Here is a 16,013-nt window from a genome sequence, read left to right as displayed (position 1 = left end):
AGCTTCCACTATCCAGTTCATCTGAAGCGATACGCCATTATCTGTCAACCTAAAGACATTCACAGTACTCCTGCTGGGAGCTTCTCGAGTTTGCCGATGTATTTCGCCTGTTGACGAGGCATTTGGCTACCTTAAGAGAGTCATAGTTACTCCTGTCAGTTGCTCCCCGTTTCACCACATTCACATTTTCAAGCTTTCTCTATCCAGTTCCCGTGAAGCGATACGCCAATATCTGTCGACATAAAGACTTTCGCAGTACTCCTGCCGGGAGCTTCTCGAGTTTGCCGATGTATTTCGCCTGTTGACGAGGCATTTGGCTACCTAAAATGAGTCATAGTTACTCATTGCAGTTTCTCCACGTTTTATAACAGTCACAACTACAAGCTTTTTCTGGCCTGTTCACCTGAAGCGGTAGACCAATATCTGTCGACATAAAGACTTTCACAGTACTCCTGCTGGGAGCTTCTCGAGTTTGCCGATGTATTTCGCCTTTTGACGAGGCATTTGTCTATCTTAAGAGAGTCGTAGTTAGTCCTGTCAGTAGCTCACCGTTTTTCCACAGTCACATTTTCAAGCTTCCTTTAGCCAGTTCCCGTGAAGCGATACGCCAATATCTGTCGACATAAAGACTTTCACAGTACTCCTGCCGGGAGCTTCTCGAGTTTGCCGATGTATTTCGCCTGTTGACGAGGCATTTGTCTACCTTAAGAGAGTCGTAGTTAGTCCTGTCAGTTGCTTTCCGTTTTACCACAGTCACATTTTCAAGCTTGCTTTAGCCTGTTCTCGTGAAGCGATACGCCAATATCTGTCGACATAAAGACTTTCACAGTACTCCTGCTATGAGCTTCTCGTGTTTGCCGATGTATTTCGCCTGTTGACGAGGCATTTGGCTACCTGAAGAGAGTCATAGTTACTCCTGTCAGTTGTTCCCCGTTTTACCACAGTCACATTTTCAAGCTTCCTCTATCCAGTTCACCTGTAGCGATACGCCATTATCTGTCAACCTAAAGACTTTCACAGTACTCCTGCTGGGATCTTCTCGAGTTTGCCGATGTATTTCGCCTAGTGTCGAGGCATTTGTCTACCTTAAGATAGTCGTAGTTAGTCCTGTCAGATGTTCCCCGTTTTACCACAGTCACATTTTGAAGCTTCCTTTAGCCGGATCACCTGAAGCGATGCGCCATTATCTGTCGACATAAAGACTTTCACAGTAGTGCTGCTGGGAGCTTCTCCTGTTTGCCGATGTATTTCGCCTGTTGACGAGGCATTTGGCTATAAAGCCGTCTTTATTCACAAATACAGTGAATAACACAAGGTAATAACACACTCTTAAACTATTGCGCCTTGCTCCCCGAGAGGAGCTCACAAGGGCGCCGGTTACCGATGTTGTGTAACCGCTTTTACCTTAATATTAAACACAGTATAAACAATTAAACATACAAGAAATGAATAAAGAACGGAATTGCTCCCGATATTGAAGCCCCGGGAGTCGGGGCAAACTAACCTAAATCTAACCAACTAACTAGCCTACGCCCTCCCTGTACTTCGGCCTGTTCGACGTCATATTTTCGAACAGGCCGAAGATCCATGTCGTTCCACAGAGCACCCGCGTGCTGATGGTGCTTAACTCCCGCCTGCGGAAGCCAAGTTGTAGGAGCTGACGGGCTGATGTAGGTGCCCAAGTCCCCCTCCAGTTCAGGGTCACTGTTCTAAACTGTATGCTGCTGGCTGCAGGTCGGAGAGCGCCGACGGCTTGCCGCACCGACGGGACGTCGTATTTCGCCGCCTTCTGCCGGTGACACCAGTCGGTGTCAAGATGGTCGCCGACGATTTGTGCGTCGATGACATGCACCACGCCGTCCTTAGACGCCACAACGTCGGGCTTGCGGACTCCCTCTGGTGTTCGAAGGTGTGGCTCGACAGACACGTCGAACCCTCGTTGAGCCAGCCCGCGCGCGACGTATTTCACAACCGCGTCGTGTCGTCGCACCCGGGCTCGGCTGGTCAGCCCGCAGCCCTGGACGACGTGGTTCGCGGTCTCGACGGCGTTGCATCTTGCGCGACACATCTTCTCCCTGTCTCGGCCGCGACTCCTGCGCGCCTTGGATGGTATAGCGTTAATGCGCGTGCGGATGCACGCGACGTAGTCACGGCCAGACAGGAAGCGACTGGTGTCCTCGACCCAGCTATGTTGGCCTGATGTCCTGGCTGACGACGAGAGAGCTGCCCCGTCGAAGGAAATATGCAGGCGCGCCGCCCACATCTCACCAACTTTTGCAGCCGTTGGCAGCAGATGGCCCTCCCACGTGAGGTGTCGTTCAAGCGCCGCCACTTCGTGTCGTGCCTCCCCCAGGTCTGCGTCGGTGGTGGTGGTCTCGAGCCGCAACAGGGTGAGGAGCCTGCCCCGCCTCAGGGTTGGCCCTATCCAGCGGGCTGATGGAATCCCAAGGCCCCCATGGGCAATTGGAGCGTGAAAGTAGCCCAAGGGGGTGTCGGCTGGGAGGCGGAACCATCTCCTCACGGCGGCTCGAACACAATTGTCCATGGCCTTGAGCGCACCGATGCGGGTGCGACTCAGTGCTAGGCCATGATACAGGCCCGGGAGAAGGACCTCACGAAGTGCAAAGAGCCGCTGCTGCGGCTTCAGCGGCGCCCGCGTGATGATCGACAGCTGCTCCTCGATGTGGTGCCTCGGATGGAAGAGACACCGCCCAGAGGAGGAGAACTGCAGTCCCAGGTAGCGGAAGGTCTCACCCACTCCCAACGCCGGCATGGTGGTTTCGCCGGCCGTGAAGGTGACGCTCGCATCCACTTTCACTTTCTTCTCGCGGCCGGACGCCACGAGTGCGAGGGTGAGACACTTCCGCGGGTTCACACGCAGCCCCAGCTGGTCGAGGGCTGCTACTGCTGCGTTGATAAGGGACTGCAGGCCCCCCCTCGTGGAGGCGAAGAGCAGGATGTCATCCGCGAAGGCCGCCGCGTTCGTCTGGCGGCCTAACACCTTGACACCTACGTGTGAGGGCAGCTGATCTAGAACATAATCAACAGCGAAATTGAACAGGAGAGGGGACAGAGGATCTCCTTGCTGAACACCTCTTGCTGGCCGCACGGCCGGGGACTCGTCGCCACCCCCCGCAATTACCGTCGTGCTGTCCGCATAGCAGCCCTCGACGTAGTCAATGAATTCGTCCGGCAGACCATGGGCTTTAAGCACAGGACGCAAAGCCGCATGGTCCAACGAATCGAACGAGTCATAGTTACTCCTGTCAGTTGCTCCCCGTTTTACCACAGTCACATTTTCAAGCTTCCTCTATCCAGTTCATCTGAAGCGATACGCCATTATCTGTCGACATAAAGACTTTCACAGTACTCCTGCTGGGAGCTTCTCGTGTTTGCCGATGTATTTCGCCTGTTGACGAGGCATTTGGCTACCTGAAGAGAGTCATAGTTACTCCTGTCAGTTGCCCCCCTTTTACCACAGTCACATTTTCAAGCTTCCTCTATCCAGTTCATCTGAAGCGATACGCCATTATCTGTCAACCTAAAGACATTCACAGTACTCCTGCTGGGAGCTTCTCGAGTTTGCCGATGTATTTCGCCTGTTGACGAGGCATTTGGCTACCTTAAGAGAGTCATAGTTACTCCTGTCAGTTGCTCCTCGTTTCACCACAGTCACATTTTCAAGCTTTCTCTATCCAGTTCCCGTGAAGCGATACGCCAATATCTGTCGACATAAAGACTTTCACAGTACTCCTGCCGGGAGCTTCTCGAGTTTGAAGATGTATTTCGCCTGTTGACGAGGCATTTGGCTACCTAAAATGAGTCATAGTTACTCATTGCAGTTTCTCCACGTTTTATAACAGTCACAACTACAAGCTTTTTCTGGCCTGTTCACCTGAAGCGGTACGCCAATATCTGTCGACATAAAGACTTTCACAGTACTCCTGCTGGGAGCTTCTCGAGTTTGCCGATGTATATCGCCTTTTGACGAGGCATTTGTCTACCTTAAGAGAGTCGTAGTTAGTCCTGTCAGTAGCTCACCGTTTTTCCACAGTCACATTTTCAAGCTTCCTTTAGCCAGTTCCCGTGAAGCGATACGCCAATATCTGTCGACATAAAGACTTTCACAGTACTCCTGCCGGGAGCTTCTCGAGTTTGCCAATGTATTTCGCCTGTTGACGAGGCATTTGTCTACCTTAAGAGAGTCGTAGTTAGTCCTGTCAGTTGCTTTCCGTTTTACCACAGTCACATTTTCAAGCTTCCTTTAGCCTGTTCTCGTGAAGCGATACGCCAATATCTGTCGACATAAAGACTTTCACAGTACTCCTGCTATGAGCTTCTCGTGTTTGCCGATGTATTTCGCCTGTTGACGAGGCATTTGGCTACCTGAAGAGAGTCATAGTTACTCCTGTCAGTTGTTCCCCGTTTTACCACAGTCACATTTTCAAGCTTCCTCTATCCAGTTCACCTGTAGCGATACGCCATTATCTGTCAACCTAAAGACTTTCACAGTACTCCTGCTGGTATCTTCTCGAGTTTGCCGATGTATTTCGCCTAGTGTCGAGGCATTTGTCTACCTTAAGAGAGTCATAGTTACTCCTGTCAGTTGCTCCCCGTTTCACCACAGTCACATTTTCAAGCTTTCTCTATCCAGTTCTCCTGAAGCGATACGCCATTATCTGTCAACCTAAAGACTATCACAGTACTCCTTCTGGGAGCTTCTCGAGTTTGCCGATGTATTTCGCCTGTTGACGAGGCATTTGTCTACCTTAAGAGAGTCGTAGTTAGTCCTGTCAGTTGCTCCCCGTTTTACCACAGTCACATTTTCAAGCTTCCTTTGCCAGTTCCCGTGAAGCGATACGCCAATATCTGGCGACATAAAGAACTTCACAGTACTCCTGCCGGGAGCTTCTCGAGTTTGCCGATGTATTTCGCCTGTTGACGAGGCATTTGGCTACCTAAAATGAGTCATAGTTATTCAGTGCAGTTTCTCCACGTTTTATAACAGTCACAACTACAAGCTTTCTCTGGCCTGTTCACCTGAAGCGGTACGCCAATATCTGTCGACATAAAGACTTTCACAGTACTCCTGCTGGGAGCTTCTCGAGTTTGCCGATGTAATTCGTCTCTTGACGAGGCATTTGTCTACCTTAAGAGAGTCGTAGTTAGTCCTGTCAGTTGCTTTCCGTTTTACTACAGTCACATTTTCAAGCTTCCTTTAGCCAGTTCTCGTAAAGCGATACGCCAATATCTGTCGACATAAAGACTTTCACAGTACTCCTGCCGGGAGCTTCTCGAGTTTGCCGATGTATTTCGCCTGTTGACGAGGCATTTGGCTACCTAAAATGAGTCATAGTTACTCATTGCAGTTTCTCCACGTTTTATAACAGTCACAACTACAAGCTTTTTCTGGCCTGTTCACCTGAAGCGGTACGCCAATATCTGTCGACATAAAGACTTTCACAGTACTCCTGCTGGGAGCTTCTCGAGTTTGCCGATGTATTTCGCCTTTTGACGAGGCATTTGTCTACCTTAAGAGAGTCGTAGTTAGTCCTGTCAGTTGCTTTCCGTTTTACCACAGTCACATTTTCAAGCTTCCTTTAGCCTGTTCTCGTGAAGCGATACGCCAATATCTGTCGACATAAAGACTTTCACAGTACTCCTGCTATGAGCTTCTCGTGTTTGCCGATGTATTTCGCCTGTTGACGAGGCATTTGGCTACCTGAAGAGAGTCATAGTTACTCCTGTCAGTTGTTCCCCGTTTTACCACAGTCACATTTTCAAGCTTCCTCTATCCAGTTCACCTGTAGCGATACGCCATTATCTGTCAACCTAAAGACTTTCACAGTACTCCTGCTGGTATCTTCTCGAGTTTGCCGATGTATTTCGCCTAGTGTCGAGGCATTTGTCTACCTTAAGAGAGTCATAGTTACTCCTGTCAGTTGCTCCCCGTTTCACCACAGTCACATTTTCAAGCTTTCTCTATCCAGTTCTCCTGAAGCGATACGCCATTATCTGTCAACCTAAAGACTATCACAGTACTCCTTCTGGGAGCTTCTCGAGTTTGCCGATGTATTTCGCCTGTTGACGAGGCATTTGTCTACCTTAAGAGAGTCGTAGTTAGTCCTGTCAGTTGCTCCCCGTTTTACCACAGTCACATTTTCAAGCTTCCTTTAGCCAGTTCCCGTGAAGCGATACGCCAATATCTGGCGACATAAAGAACTTCACAGTACTCCTGCCGGGAGCTTCTCGAGTTTGCCGATGTATTTCGCCTGTTGACGAGGCATTTGGCTACCTAAAATGAGTCATAGTTATTCAGTGCAGTTTCTCCACGTTTTATAACAGTCACAACTACAAGCTTTCTCTGGCCTGTTCACCTGAAGCGGTACGCCAATATCTGTCGACATAAAGACTTTCACAGTACTCCTGCTGGGAGCTTCTCGAGTTTGCCGATGTATTTCGCCAGTTGACGAGGCATTTGTCTACCTTAAGAGAGTCGTAGTTAGTCCTGTCAGTAGCTCACCGTTTTTCCACAGTCACATTTACAAGCTTCCTTTAGCCAGTTCCCGTGAAGCGATACGCCAATATCTGTCGACATAAAGACTTTCACAGTACTCCTGCCGGGAGCTTCTCGAGTTTGCCGATGTATTTCGCCTGTTGACGAGGCATTTGGCTACCTAAAGGGAGTCATAGTTACTCATTGCATGTTGCTCCACGTTTTATAACAGTCACAACTACAAGCTTTCTCTGGCCTGTTCACCTGAAGCGGTACGCCAATATCTGTCGACATAAAGACTTTCACAGTACTCCTGCTGGGAGCTTCTCGAGTTTGCCGATGTAATTCGTCTCTTGACGAGGCATTTGTCTACCTTAAGAGAGTCGTAGTTAGTCCTGTCAGTTGCTTTCCGTTTTACTACAGTCACATTTTCAAGCTTCCTTTAGCCAGTTCTCGTAAAGCGATACGCCAATATCTGTCGACATAAAGACTTTCACAGTACTCCTGCTGGGAGCTTCTCGTGTTTGCCGATGTATTTCGCCTGTTGACGAGGCATTTGTCTACCTTAAGAGAGTCGTAGTTAGTCCTGTCAGTTGCTCCCCGTTTTACCACAGTCACATTTGCAAGCTTCCTTTAGCCAGTTCCCGTGAAGCGATACGCCAATATCTGTCGACATAAAGACTTTCACAGTACTCCTGCCGGGAGCTTCTCGAGTTTGCCGATGTATTTCGCCTGTTGAAGAGGCATTTGGCTACCTAAAATGAGTCATAGTTACTCATTGCAGTTTCTCCACGTTTTATAACAGTCACAACTACAAGCTTTCTCTGGCCTGTTCACCTGAAGCGGTACGCCAATATCTGTCGACATAAAGACTTTCACAGTACTCCTGCTGGGAGCTTCTCGAGTTTGCCGATGTATTTCGCTAGTTGACGAGGCATTTGTCTACCTTAAGAGAGTCGTAGTTAGTCCTGTCAGTAGCTCACCGTTTTTCCACAGTCACATTTTCAAGCTTCCTTTAGCCAGTTCCCGTGAAGCGATACGCCAATATTTGTCGACATAAAGACTTTCACAGTACTCCTGCCGGGAGCTTCTCGAGTTTGCCGATGTATTTCGCCTGTTGACGAGGCATTTGGCTAGCTAAAGGGAGTCATAGTTACTCATTGCATGTTGCTCCACGTTTTATAACAGTCACAACTACAAGCTTTCTCTGGCCTGTTCACCTGAAGCGGTACGCTAATATCTGTCGACATAAAGACTTTCGCAGTAGTGCTGCTGGGAGCTTCTCCTGTTTGCCGATGTATTTCGCCTGTTGACGAGGCATTTGGCTACCTGAAGAGAGTCATAGTTACTCCTGTCAGTTGCTCCCCGTTTCACCACAGTCACATTTTCAAGCTTTCTCTATCCAATTCTCCTGAAGCGATACGCCATTATCTGTCAACCTAAAGACTATCACAGTACTCCTTCTGGGAGCTTCTCGAGTTTGCCGATGTATTTCGCCTGTTGACGAGGCATTTGTCTACCTTAAGAGAGTCGTAGTTAGTCCTGTCAGTTGCTCCCCGTTTTACCACAGTCACATTTTCAAGCTTCCTTTAGCCAGTTCCCGTGAAGCGATACGCCAATATCTGGCGACATAAAGACTTTCACAGTACTCCTGCCGGGAGATTCTCGAGTTTGCCGATGTATTTCGCCTGTTGACGAGGCATTTGGCTACCTAAAATGAGTCATAGTTACTCATTGCAGTTTCTCCACGTTTTATAACAGTCACAACTACAAGCTTTCTCTGGCCTGTTCACCTGAAGCGGTACGCCAATATCTGTCGACATTAAGACTTTCACAGTACTCCTGCTGGGAGCTTCTCGAGTTTGCCGATGTATTTCGCCTTTTGACGAGGCATTTGTCTACCTTAAGAGAGTCGTAGTTAGTCCTGTCAGTAGCTCACCGTTTTTCCACTGTCACATTTTCAAGCTTCCTTTAGCCAGTTCTCGTAAAGCGATACGCCAATATCTGTCGACATAAAGACTTTCACAGTACTCCTGCTGGGAGCTTCTCGTGTTTGCCGATGTATTTCGCCTGTTGACGAGGCATTTGTCTACCTTAAGAGAGTCGTAGTTAGTCCTGTCAGTTGCTCCCCGTTTTACCACAGTCACATTTGCAAGCTTCCTTTAGCCAGTTCCCGTGAAGCGATACGCCAATATCTGTCGACATAAAGACTTTCACAGTACTCCTGCCGGGAGCTTCTCGAGTTTGCCGATGTATTTCGCCTGTTGAAGAGGCATTTGGCTACCTAAAATGAGTCATAGTTACTCATTGCAGTTTCTCCACGTTTTATAACAGTCACAACTACAAGCTTTCTCCGGCCTGTTCACCTGAAGCGGTACGCCAATATCTGTCGACATAAAGACTTTCACAGTACTCCTGCTGGGAGCTTCTCGAGTTTGCCGATGTATTTCGCTAGTTGACGAGGCATTTGTCTACCTTAAGAGAGTCGTAGTTAGTCCTGTCAGTAGCTCACCGTTTTTCCACAGTCACATTTTCAAGATTCCTTTAGCCAGTTCCCGTGAAGCGATACGCCAATATTTGTCGACATAAAGACTTTCACAGTACTCCTGCCGGGAGCTTCTCGAGTTTGCCGATGTATTTCGCCTGTTGACGAGGCATTTGGCTAGCTAAAGGGAGTCATAGTTACTCATTGCATGTTGCTCCACGTTTTATAACAGTCACAACTACAAGCTTTCTCTGGCCTGTTCACCTGAAGCGGTACGCTAATATCTGTCGACATAAAGACTTTCACAGTAGTGCTGCTGGGAGCTTCTCCTGTTTGCCGATGTATTTCGCCTGTTGACGAGGCATTTGGCTACCTGAAGAGAGTCATAGTTACTCCTGTCAGTTGCTCCCCGTTTCACCACAGTCACATTTTCAAGCTTTCTCTATCCAATTCTCCTGAAGCGATACGCCATTATCTGTCAACCTAAAGACTATCACAGTACTCCTTCTGGGAGCTTCTCGAGTTTGCCGATGTATTTCGCCTGTTGACGAGGCATTTGTCTACCTTAAGAGAGTCGTAGTTAGTCCTGTCAGTTGCTCCCCGTTTTACCACAGTCACATTTTCAAGCTTCCTTTAGCCAGTTCCCGTGAAGCGATACGCCAATATCTGGCGACATAAAGACTTTCACAGTACTCCTGCCGGGAGATTCTCGAGTTTGCCGATGTATTTCGCCTGTTGACGAGGCATTTGGCTACCTAAAATGAGTCATAGTTACTCATTGCAGTTTCTCCACGTTTTATAACAGTCACAACTACAAGCTTTCTCTGGCCTGTTCACCTGAAGCGGTACGCCAATATCTGTCGACATTAAGACTTTCACAGTACTCCTGCTGGGAGCTTCTCGAGTTTGCCGATGTATTTCGCCTTTTGACGAGGCATTTGTCTACCTTAAGAGAGTCGTAGTTAGTCCTGTCAGTAGCTCACCGTTTTTCCACTGTCACATTTTCAAGCTTCCTTTAGCCAGTTCCCGTGAAGCGATACGCCAATATCTGTCAACATAAAGACTTTCACAGTACTCCTGCTGGGAGCTTCTCGTGTGTGCCGATGTATTTCGCCTGTTGACGATTCATTTGGCTACCTGAAGAGAGTCATAGTTACTCCTGTCAGTTGTTCCCCGTTTTACCACAGTCACATTATCAAGCTTCCTCTATCCAGTTGTCCAATAGCGATACGCCATTATCTGTCAACCTAAAGACTTTCACAGTACTCCTGCTGGGATCTTCTCGAGTTTGCCGATGTATTTCGCCTAGTGTCGAGGCATTTGTCTACCTTAAGATAGTCATAGTTAGTCCTGTCAGATGTTCCCCGTATTACCACAGTCACATTTTGAAGCTTCCTTTAGCCGGATCACCTGAAGCGATGCGCCATTATCTGTCGACATAAAGACTTTCACAGTAATGCTAATGGGAGCTTCTCCTGTTTGCCGATGTATTTCGCCTGTTGACGAGGCATTTGGCTACCTGAAGAGAGTCATAGTTACTCCTGTCAGTTGCTCCCCGTTTACCACAGTCACATTTTCAAGCTTCCTCTATCCAGCTCATCTGAAGCGATACGCCATTATCTGTCAACCTAAAGACTATCACAGTACTCCTTCTGGGAGCTTCTCGAGTTTGCCGATGTATTTCGCCTGTTGACGAGGCATTTGTCTACCTTAAGAGAGTCGTAGTTAGTCCTGTCAGTTGCTCCCCGTTTCACCACAGTCACATTTTCAAGCTTTCTCTATCCAATTCTCCTGAAGCGATACGCCATTATCTGTCAACCTAAAGACTATCACAGTACTCCTTCTGGGAGCTTCTCGAGTTTGCCGATGTATTTCGCCTGTTGACGAGGCATTTGTCTACCTTAAGAGAGTCGTAGTTAGTCCTGTCAGTTGCTCCCCGTTTTACCACAGTCACATTTTCAAGCTTCCTTTAGCCAGTTCCCGTGAAGCGATACGCCAATATCTGGCGACATAAAGACTTTCACAGTACTCCTGCCGGGAGATTCTGGAGTTTGCCGATGTATTTCGCCTGTTGACGAGGCATTTGGCTACCTAAAATGAGTCATAGTTACTCATTGCAGTTTCTCCACGTTTTATAACATTCACAACTACAAGCTTTCTCTGGCCTGTTCACCTGAAGCGATGCGCCATTATCTGTCGACATAAAGACTTTCACAGTACTCCTGCTGGGAGCTTCTCGTGTGTGCCGATGTATTTCGCCTGTTGACGATTCATTTGGCTACCTGAAGACAGTCATAGTTACTCCTGTCAGTTGTTCCCCGTTTTACCACAGTCACATTATCAAGCTTCCTCTATCCAGTTCACCAGTAGCGATACTCCATTATCTGTCAACGTAAAGACTTTCACAGTACTCCTGCTGGGATCTTCTCGAGTTTGCCGATGTATTTCGCCTAGTGTCGAGGCATTTGTCTACCTTAAGATAGTCATAGTTAGTCCTGTCAGATGTTCCCCGTATTACCACAGTCACATTTTGAAGCTTCCTTTAGCCGGATCACCTGAAGCGATGCGCCATTATCTGTCGACATAAAGACTTTCACAGTAATGCTAATGGGAGCTTCTACTGTTTGCCGATGTATTTCGCCTGTTGACGAGGCATTTGGCTACCTGAAGAGAGTCATAGTTACTCCTGTCAGTTGCTCCCCGTTTACCACAGTCACATTTTCAAGCTTCCTCTATCCAGTTCATCTGAAGCGATACGCCATTATCTGTCAACCTAAAGACATTCGCAGTACTCCTGCTGGGAGCTTCTCGAGTTTGCCGATGTATTTCGCCTGTTGACGAGGCATTTGGCTACCTTAAGAGAGTCATAGTTACTCCTGTCAGTTGCTCCCCGTTTCACCACAGTCACATTTTCAAGCTTTCTCTATCCAATTCTCCTGAAGCGATACGCCATTATCTGTCAACCTAAAGACTATCACAGTACTCCTTCTGGGAGCTTCTCGAGTTTGCCGATGTATTTCGCCTGTTGACGAGGCATTTGTCTACCTGAAGAGAGTCGTAGTTAGTCCTGTCAGTTGCTCCCCGTTTTACCACAGTCACATTTTCAAGCTTCCTTTAGCCAGTTCCCGTGAAGCGATACGCCAATATCTGGCGACATAAAGACTTTCACAGTACTCCTGCCGGGAGATTCTCGAGTTTGCCGATGTATTTCGCCTGTTGACGAGGCATTTGGCTACCTAAAATGAGTCATAGTTACTCATTGCAGTTTCTCCACGTTTTATAACAGTCACAACTACAAGCTTTTTCTGGCCTGTTCACCTGAAGCGGTACGCCAATATCTGTCGACATAAAGACTTTCACAGTACTCCTGCTGGGAGCTTCTCGAGTTTGCCGATGTATTTCGCCTTTTGACGAGGCATTTGTCTACCTTAAGAGAGTCGTAGTTAGTCCTGTCAGTAGCTCACCGTTTTTCCACAGTCACATTTTCAAGCTTCCTTTAGCCAGTTCCCGTGAAGCGATACGCCAATATCTGTCGACATAAAGACTTTCACAGTACTCCTGCCGGGAGCTTCTCGAGTTTGCCGATGTATTTCGCCTGTTGACGAGGCATTTGTCTACCTTAAGAGAGTCGTAGTTAGTCCTGTCAGTTGCTTTCCGTTTTACCACAGTCACATTTTCAAGCTTCCTTTAGCCAGTTCTCGTGAAGCGATACGCCAATATCTGTCGACATAAAGACTTTCACAGTACTCCTGCTAAGAGCTTCTCGTGTTTGCCGATGTATTTCGCCAGTTGACGAGGCATTTGGCTACCTGAAGAGAGTCATAGTTACTCCTGTCAGTTGTTCCCCGTTTTACCACAGTCACATTTTCAAGCTTCCTCTATCCAGTTCACCTGTAGCGATACGCCATTATCTGTCAACCTAAAGACTTTCACAGTACTCCTGCTGGGATCTTCTCGAGTTTGCCGATGTATTTCGCCTAGTGTCGAGGCATTTGTCTACCTTAAGATAGTCATAGTTAGTCCTGTCAGTTGCTCCCCGTTTCACCACAGTCACATTTTCAAGCTTTCTCTATCCAGTTCTCCTGAAGCGATACGCCATTATCTGTCAACCTAAAGACTATCACAGTACTCCTTCTGGGAGCTTCTCGAGTTTGCCGATGTATTTCGCCTGTTGACGAGGCATTTGTCTACCTTAAGAGAGTCGTAGTTAGTCCTGTCAGTTGCTCCCCGTTTAACCACAGTCACATTTTCAAGCTTCCTTTAGCCAGTTCCCGTGAAGCGATACGCCAATATCTGGCGACATAAAGAACTTCACAGTACTCCTGCCGGGAGCTTCTCGAGTTTGCCGATGTATTTCGCCTGTTGACGAGGCATTTGGCTACCTAAAATGAGTCATAGTTATTCAGTGCAGTTTCTCCACGATTTATAACAGTCACAACTACAAGCTTTCTCTGGCCTGTTCACCTGAAGCGGTACGCCAATATCTGTCGACATAAAGACTTTCACAGTACTCCTGCTGGGAGCTTCTCGAGTTTGCCGATGTATTTCGCCAGTTGACGAGGCATTTGTCTACCTTATGAGAGTCGTAGTTAGTCCTGTCAGTAGCTCACCGTTTTTCCACAGTCACATTTACAAGCTTCCTTTAGCCAGTTCCCGTGAAGCGATACGCCAATATCTGGCGACATAAAGACTTTCACAGTACTCCTGCCGGGAGCTTCTCGAGTTTGCCGATGTATTTCGCCTGTTGACGAGGCATTTGTGTACCTAAAGGGAGTCATAGTTACTCATTGCATGTTGCTCCACGTTTTATAACAGTCACAACTACAAGCTTTCTCTGGCCTGTTCACCTGAAGCGGTACGCCAATATCTGTCGACATAAAGACTTTCACAGTACTCCTGCTGGGAGCTTCTCGAGTTTGCCGATGTATTTCGCCTGTTGACGAGGCATTTGTCTACCTTAAGAGAGTCGTAGTTAGTCCTGTCAGTTGCTTTCCGTTTTACCACAGTCACATTTTCAAGCTTCCTTTAGCCTGTTCTCGTGAAGCGATACGCCAATATCTGTCGACATAAAGACTTTCACAGTACTCCTGCTATGAGCTTCTCGTGTTTGCCGATGTATTTCGCCTGTTGACGAGGCATTTGGCTACCTGAAGAGAGTCATAGTTACTCCTGTCAGTTGTTCCCCGTTTTACCACAGTCACATTTTCAAGCTTCCTCTATCCAGTTCACCTGTAGCGATACGCCATTATCTGTCAACCTAAAGACTTTCACAGTACTCCTGCTGGGATCTTCTCGAGTTTGCCGATGTATTTCGCCTAGTGTCGAGGCATTTGTCTACCTTAAGATAGTCATAGTTAGTCCTGCCAGATGTTCCCCGTTTTACCACAGTCACATTTTGAAGCTTCCTCTATCCAGTTCATCTGAAGCGATACGCCATTATCTGTCAACCTAAAGACATTGACAGTACTCCTGCTGGGAGCTTCTCGAGTTTGCCGATGTATTTCGCCTGTTGACGAGGCATTTGGCTACCTTAAGAGAGTCATAGTTACTCCTGTCAGTTGCTCCCCGTTTCACCACAGTCACATTTTCAAGCTTTCTCTATCCAGTTCCCGTGAAGCGATACGCCAATATCTGTCGACATAAAGACTTTCACAGTACTCCTGCTGGGAGCTTCTCGAGTTTGCCGATGTATTTCGCCTGTTGACGAGGCATTTGGCTACCTTAAGAGAGTCATAGTTACTCCTGTCAGTTGCTCCCCGTTTCACCACAGTCACATTTTCAAGCTTTCTCTATCCAGTTCTCCTGAAGCGATACGCCATTATCTGTCAACCTAAAGACTATCACAGTACTCCTTCTGGGAGCTTCTCGAGTTTGCCGATGTATTTCGCCTGTTGACGAGGCATTTGTCTACCTTCAGAGAGTCGTAGTTAGTCCTGTCAGTTGCTCCCCGTTTTACCACAGTCACATTTTCAAGCTTCCTTTAGCCAGTTCCCGTGAAGCGATACGCCAATATCTGGCGACATAAAGAACTTCACAGTACTCCTGCCGGGAGCTTCTCGAGTTTGCCGATGTATTTCGCCTGTTGACGAGGCATTTGGCTACCTAAAATGAGTCATAGTTATTCAGTGCAGTTTCTCCACGTTTTATAACAGTCACAACTACAAGCTTTCTCTGGCCTGTTCACCTGAAGCGGTACGCCAATATCTGTCGACATAAAGACTTTCACAGTACTCCTGCTGGGAGCTTCTCGAGTTTGCCGATGTATTTCGCCAGTTGACGAGGCATTTGTCTACCTTAAGAGAGTCGTAGTTAGTCCTGTCAGTAGCTCACCGTTTTTCCACAGTCACATTTACAAGCTTCCTTTAGCCAGTTCCCGTGAAGCGATACGCCAATATCTGTCGACATAAAGACTTTCACAGTACTCCTGCCGGGAGCTTCTCGAGTTTGCCGATGTATTTCGCCTGTTGACGAGGCATTTGGCTACCTAAAGGGAGTCATAGTTACTCATTGCATGTTGCTCCACGTTTTATAACAGTCACAACTACAAGCTTTCTCTGGCCTGTTCACCTGAAGCGGTACGCCAATATCTGTCGACATAAAGACTTTCACAGTACTCCTGCTGGGAGCTTCTCGAGTTTGCCGATGTATTTCGCCTGTTGACGAGGCATTTGTCTACCTTAAGAGAGTCGTAGTTAGTCCTGTCAGTTGCTTTCCGTTTTACCACAGTCACATTTTCAAGCTTCCTTTAGCCTGTTCTCGTGAAGCGATACGCCAATATCTGTCGACATAAAGACTTTCACAGTACTCCTGCTATGAGCTTCTCGTGTTTGCCGATGTATTTCGCCTGTTGACGAGGCATTTGGCTACCTGAAGAGAGTCATAGTTACTCCTGTCAGTTGTTCCCCGTTTTACCACAGTCACATTTTCAAGCTTCCTCTATCCAGTTCACCTGTAGCGATACGCCATTATCTGTCAACCTAAAGACTTTCACAGTACTCCTGCTGGGATCTTCTCGAGTTTGCCGATGTATTT

This window comes from Schistocerca americana, chromosome X (genome assembly GCF_021461395.2).
Source record: "Schistocerca americana isolate TAMUIC-IGC-003095 chromosome X, iqSchAmer2.1, whole genome shotgun sequence".
Classification (NCBI taxonomy): domain Eukaryota; kingdom Metazoa; phylum Arthropoda; class Insecta; order Orthoptera; family Acrididae; genus Schistocerca; species Schistocerca americana.
The sequence above is the reverse complement of the archived record's forward strand: the minus strand, read 5'-3'. Positions refer to the sequence as shown.